The 6,387-nt window shown below is 41.7% G+C and overlaps 1 pseudogene; it reads left to right on the top strand.

Moving 5' to 3' along the window:
- Nucleotides 1–423: 423 nt before the first annotated feature.
- On the top strand, nucleotides 424–3,208 carry LOC124510358 (39S ribosomal protein L39, mitochondrial-like; annotated as a pseudogene).
- The last annotated feature ends 3,179 nt before the right edge of the window (nucleotides 3,209–6,387 follow it).

Raw genomic sequence — 6,387 nt, 5'->3', positions numbered from 1 at the left:
TAATCAATAAATTTATAGTTCTAAAATGCTTCAATTTTTGGAAAGAAGAAGTATGTAGTGGTTTACAGATAAGTGTCATCTGACAAAAAATTTACAAAGACAACTGACATTTTCATTAGTGAGATTAAAACATGGGAGCACAGGGGTGCCCGTGTCGGTTTAGCGTCCAACTTCGGCTCTGGTCATGATCTCATGGTTCGTGAGTTTGAGCCTCGCGTCAGGCTCGGTTCTGACAGCTCAGAGCCAGGAGTCTGCTTTGGATTCTGTCTGCTTTGGATGCTTTCTCCCTCTCTTTCTCTGTCCCTTCCCCACTGTGTTCTCTCTCTCTCTCTCTCTCTCCCTCTCTCTCTCTCTCAGAAATAATAAATGAATAAACTTTATGAAAAAGAAAAATATGGGAGCACAAGGGCCACGAAAGGGGCAATGTCCTTGGGGGTCGGTAGGCTTCAGCTTTAGCGGGCGGCCCCTGGTGGTGGTATGGCATGACTGGCTAGAGATTTCTAGCACCATGGCCAGCTTCTCAGCTGTCACTGACAGAACTGATGAAATGCAGAAGGATCTCCTTAGTAAAGACAAAGACATGCAGTTATCCATGAACTGAGAAGAGTGAAGCTAAACACGTTGAGAAAAATGATGCTGACCCTATCTTTGTGATGAACAAAACCATTTCAACTTGTTACAATTTGCCAGGCATCTGAGTGGGTGGTAATCCCGGAAGTCCATTCCAGCTCTTGTGGACAAACAACCTTGGGACATGTACACCCCGGTGACCAAGTCCCGAGGAATTTAGTTTCTTACTTTCAAAGGTCATGAGCCAGGAGAAGTGAATACGTCTTATGGGCATTCTTGTGCCATGATGATGGACTGTATGACAGAGAGGGCATTGGAAAGTGAATATGTGGTCAGTTTGTTCAGAGCTCCAGAGCTTCCTGCAATCTTTGGAGCCTTCTGTTATGATACAGTTTTGGATAAGGGACTTGATGAGTAGATGCCAACAAAAGAGAATCTACATTCCTTCACCAGAGATGCTTGCCCTTTGACTTATAAAGATCTTCCATTCGAAACGCTGGAAGTTGAAGCAAATTGGCATTGGAAAGACTTTAACACAACAAGCACAAAATAGATCTCGTAGAAGAGAAGGCATCTGGGAACCCTGAGAACATCATCAGCTACACAGATTTGATGACTTAATTGTTGTGAGGAAGGGTCCTCTTAGTCCAAGAACAAATATTTGTTCCTGTTATGTAGCATCAGCAGACCACTTTCTAAAATTAAAAAAGAGGGGCGCCTGGGTGGCGCGGTCGGTTAAGCGTCCGACTTCGGCCAGGTCACGATCTCACGGTCCGTGAGTTCGAGCCCCGCGTCAGGCTCTGGGCTGATGGCTCAGAGCCTGGAGCCTGTTTCCGATTCTGTGTCTCCCTCTCTCTCTGCCCCTCCCCCGTTCATGCTGTGTCTCTCTCTGTCCCAAAAATAAATAAACGTTGAAAAAAAAATTTTAAATTAAAAAAGAATATTAAATTAAAATAAAAGTCTTCTACGAAACAAAACAAAATAAAACATGAGTTACAGTGGTTGTGTGATGCTGGTCTTGTTAGCTCTGACGCCTTTCCTCGGATTTTTGTTTTCCTCCTACTATCCTCTGGAACTCTCTCTCATCACCTCTCCATTTCCATCATCTCACCTTTTCAGAGAAATATTCCTGTGGTTTAGCTCTTTGTAGGCTATGTTCTCCGGTTTCAGTTTAAAACAGTGTTTGGGGTGCCTGGGTGGCTCAGTCAGTTAAGCGTCCGACCTCAGCTCCGGTCATCATCTTGCAGTTTGTCAGTTCAAGCCCTGCGACGGGCTCTGTGCTGATAGCTCGAGAGCTGGAGCCTGCTTCAGATTCTGTGTCTCCTTCCCTCTCTGCCCCTCTCCCGTTCTCACTCTGTCTCTCAAAAATAAATAAACATTAACAACAACAACAACAAAAACAACAACAACAAAACTGTTCCTGGGGCGCCTGAGTGGCTCAGTTGGTTAAGCCTCAGTCCTGATCTCCTGGATCATAGATTCCAGCATCAGGCTTTGAGCTGTCAGCACAGAGCCTGGAGCCTGCCTAAGGTTCTGTGTTCTCCCTGTCTTTCTCAAAAATAAATAAACTTTTAAAAGCATTAGTAAGTTAAGAATAATAATAAAATAATAGTTTAAAAAAAGTGTTACGCTGGGCCACCTGGGTGGCTCAGTGGGTGGTTAAACATCTGACTTCTGCTCAGGTCATGATCTCACAGTTGCTGAGTTCAAGCCCTGCATTGGGCTCCCTGCTGCTGTCAGGAGGGACCCTGCTTCAGATCCTCTGTCTTCCTCTCTCTCTGCCCCTCCCCCACTTCTCTCTCTCTCTCTCTCTCTCTCTCTCTCTCTCTCAAAATAAAAGTTAAGTAAAACATGTTCTATAACCTAAACTTGACAATTAACTAGCTTTAAACACAGAACTGAAAAAATTTTACATAAAACTATATTTTCATTCTGGTTCATTTCCATGTGTTAAGCCTGGAGCCCTAGTTAAGGGCCTCCATTCACTGTAGCTAAAGACAGTCCTACAAGACTGGGATTGTTACTTGATTTTTACTATATTCAGTACCATTTTTTGCACTTACTGCATTTGCAACTAATTGACTTAGACAAAATGACCCCAAAATACACTTTGTGTATATGTCAAATAGAAAATGAAAAATAAACACTTTATGTTTTAGAACAACTGATATCAGAAAACCCGGTGACTTAAGGTTGCGAAGGACACCTTGAGAAAAAAACAATAAAGCACAAGAGTAGTGGGCAGATTGTAATACTGATAGGCTCCAAAGGATTTAAAGAAAATCTTTCCATGGAAAGACACCAAAAACAAAGGTTTGAAAAAAAAAGTCTATGAATAAAATATAACCAATGCATATACGTGATTTGCAGGGTGAGATTTATTCTCTATTTCTTATATTTGTATCAGGTTTAGGAAATTTCCACCATTCTCCCCAAGAGGAAAGGAGTTGCTGGATGCATTCGGCTCAACTCCATACACAATAAGGAAACGTGGGAATTTATAGCCAAGGAGCAGAGTGGAGAATTACCAAGAGGAAACATCAGAGGTGACGATGGGGGCGGATTCTGGCTAAACTCACCTACAGGCTTCTTGCTGAAGGCGGGCCAGAGTGCTAGGACATCACCTGGGGAATGGTAGAGGTTGAGGACCCATATTAGATATCAAGGATTCTGACTAAACTGATAGCAGGATTCTCAATGAAATTGGGTAATGCAGAGATGACCATGGAAGCTGAGAAACCATACTTGCCAAGAGTTCAGAGTAGAGCTTAGTAGGCTGAGTAGAGCTTAGTCAAGGAGGGAATCTTTGCCATGACTTCTCCCCAAACCTACTGCCAGCTCTATGTTTCTCTATGCCCCTTATCATCTTCTAATACAGTATGCAGTTGATTTATTCATGTTGATACATTTCCCCATGCTAGCATGCAAATTACAAGAGACCATGGATTTTTGTATCTAATTTGTTCCTTGCAATTGATCCATCAGCTACAACATTGATTGCCCAGAGTAGATACTCAGTAAACATTTGCTGGTTTATGATCTATTGCCTAATTTTTGTTGGGCTTTTGCTATAAAATAATTCATGAGAATTCCTTCTAATAACACCTAGAACAAAACCTTTAGTAAGTGAAAGCAGTGATCATTTTGTCATATTTTAAGAAGTTAGATCTGTAAAGGGTTAATATAATGCTGTAGAAAGTGAAAGCTGACCCTTTTAGCTGACAATCCTGAATAAAAGGTGTAATTAGCATACTGTTTTGCCTCTTAGATACAATTGATTTTACTGCTGCTAGAAATAGTAAATGGAAGAATTCACTGATTTTATTCTTGTGGATGTTTCTCCTCTTCCATTTAAAGCACCTGAAGTGTTGCTGATAAGCAGGCTTGAAATTTGACAAATGTTCTCTAATTTCCTCCTAGTTTTCAAGTGTGCAAAACACAGGCAAAAAAAAAAAAAAAAAAAAAAAAAAGAAAGCCAGAAACCTTGCCATAATGTCAAAATGAGAACAAAAGGAGGTCTAACCTCAAAAAGAATATTTTTAGTTGAAGTATACATTTGTATGTGAATATTCTAAATATTATCCTTCTGAGTAACAAATCCCATGGATTTCAGGTATTCTGGGAAGAATAGTTACAATGCATTTGTCAATGATTTGCTTAAATTTCACCTACAGTCTTTTAAGTGCTGAGGGGATTTTAGTGACCAAGAGAACAAGATGAGTGCCATTCACGCCCTCACTGAAGTTACGTATGAGAAGACATGGATTCAATCATGCATATACATGAATTTTAAAACAGTGTGCAGGGGCACCCAGGTGGCTCAGCTGGTTGAGCAGACTTGGGCTCAGGTCACAGTCTCGCTGTCTGTGAGTTCGAGCCCTGTGTCCGGCTCTGCGTTGACAGCTCGGAGCCCGGAGCCTGCTTCAGATTTTGTGTCGCCCTCTCTCTGCTCCTCCCCACTCACGCTCTGTCTCTCTTTCTCTCAAAAAGAAAGAAACAGGAAAAAATAAAAATAAAAGAAAACAGTGGACAATACACAGGGCGTGTTAGCAATGTACAGATTGTGCAATTTAAACCGCTTTGAGGTCTATGAAGGGACCCTTGAAAATTTGATGTGAAAGCTGAGACTGTAGAAAGAAGTAAGTAAATGCTAACCTAGGTAGAGAGGACATACAAGAGGAGGGGTAGTCTATGGAGAGGGTGTGAGGTGAGTATTTCTCTGAGCAATGCAGGACATTGAAGGACTCTCCCGCAAAAGCATAGAACTTCATCGAAGAGAGGTGGGCTATGGGGCTCAGAAGATGAATGGCCTGATCACATATATGAAAAAGGTTAAAATTTATCTTCAAGATAAATGAAGCCATTTGAAGATAAGTATGGCATCATTGAAGAGAATGAAAAGGAAGACCACGAGAGACCCTTGGAAGACTAGTGCGGGCATCCAGACCGTGGTAACGTGGACTAGGTGGGTGGCAGTGAAAATGCAGAGAGATGGATAGATTCCAGAGTTATGAGAAGTAAATGACTGGATCTGTGCGATGTGCAAGGAGGAGTGAGCAAGTCTCTGGTCGCCATATGTGGCCTGAGAAACTAGGTGAATGTGCTTCCTAATTTGCATGTTTCCTTTCTAATATTGAAATAATAGAGGAAGAGTATGTGTGGAAGGAAAATTCAATGATGAGTTCAATTTTAGGGAGAAATATTAAACACAGTGGAGGCTGAATCAGATAAGTCGGAGCTGAAGAAAGAGATTGGTCATCAGCGGCACATGCATGGTGTTCCGTTTCAACCCTAACTGGTCCTAGTTCAGTGTAGCTCTGACATGAACACCCAGATTTAGCAGCACACTCCGTAAGTCTATGGACATGGTTTCCAGAAAGAATTAAAATCACCTTTATTCAGAATCAGAAAAATATGAATCAAAATAGTAATTATACCCTCAGATGAGGATGTAGCAATCCCATTCTAAGCTTTCAATTATGTGAATATGGTTTTATTTTTCAGTTGCTCTCTTGAACTTGAATGTACGTATAGTAATATAATTCATTGTCTTCAGCGATCCATAGTTTGCTCCTTTCAATACAAGACCCTTGTTTTGGGGGGTGCCCGGGGGGCTCAGTTGGTTAAGTGTCCAACTTCGGCTCAGGTCATAGTCTTGCGGTTCCCAAGTTGGAGCCCGTGTCAGGCTCTGTGCTGACAGCTCGGAGCCTGGAGTCTGCTTCGGATTCTGTGTGTCTCTCTCTGCCCCTCCCGACTTATGCTCTGTCTCTTTCTCTCTCAAAAATAAACATTAAAAAAATAAGAATAAATTAAAAAAAAGACCTTTGCTTTCTTTGTTTCTGTTTCCCTTTTATTTTTCTCACAAAATCCAATTTTCACTTGTAGAAGTAGCTCAATCATCTGCACTTGCAAACCTATTCCCAAACCTGCAATTCCGTGTCACTGGCTGATTCCATGGGGCTCTTGCATTTTTGCATTTCTTGTGAACCAAGGCAATAACAGCTGCATTTTTAGAGAAGCCTGAATCAAGCTTCGCAGTCTCTGCATTCCTGTTACAAAACCCACTCAATGTGTTCATGTCACCTGTCACCTGTCTCTCTTCACATCTTCCTGTGGGAGTTGGGCTTGGGAACTGGCATGAGAAAATACTGGTACTGTCACTACTGCTCTTGCCATAAATAATAAAGTCTTTTGGCTCTGACCCGGGAGTATTATGACTTCTGCCAGCATCCATGAATGAGAGACAGAATAATGAGCTAGCTTGCAAGTAAAGTAACATCAGATCCTTCACAGCTCTCCATTAATATGAAAAATAAA

The sequence above is a fragment of the Lynx rufus genome, unplaced genomic scaffold, assembly GCF_022079265.1.
Source record: "Lynx rufus isolate CCGP_SWC_20201006 ecotype Redwood Valley unplaced genomic scaffold, mLynRuf1.p SCAF_1, whole genome shotgun sequence".
NCBI classification, from domain to species: Eukaryota; Metazoa; Chordata; class Mammalia; order Carnivora; family Felidae; genus Lynx; species Lynx rufus.
This window is presented reverse-complemented; position numbering and strand designations above follow the sequence as displayed.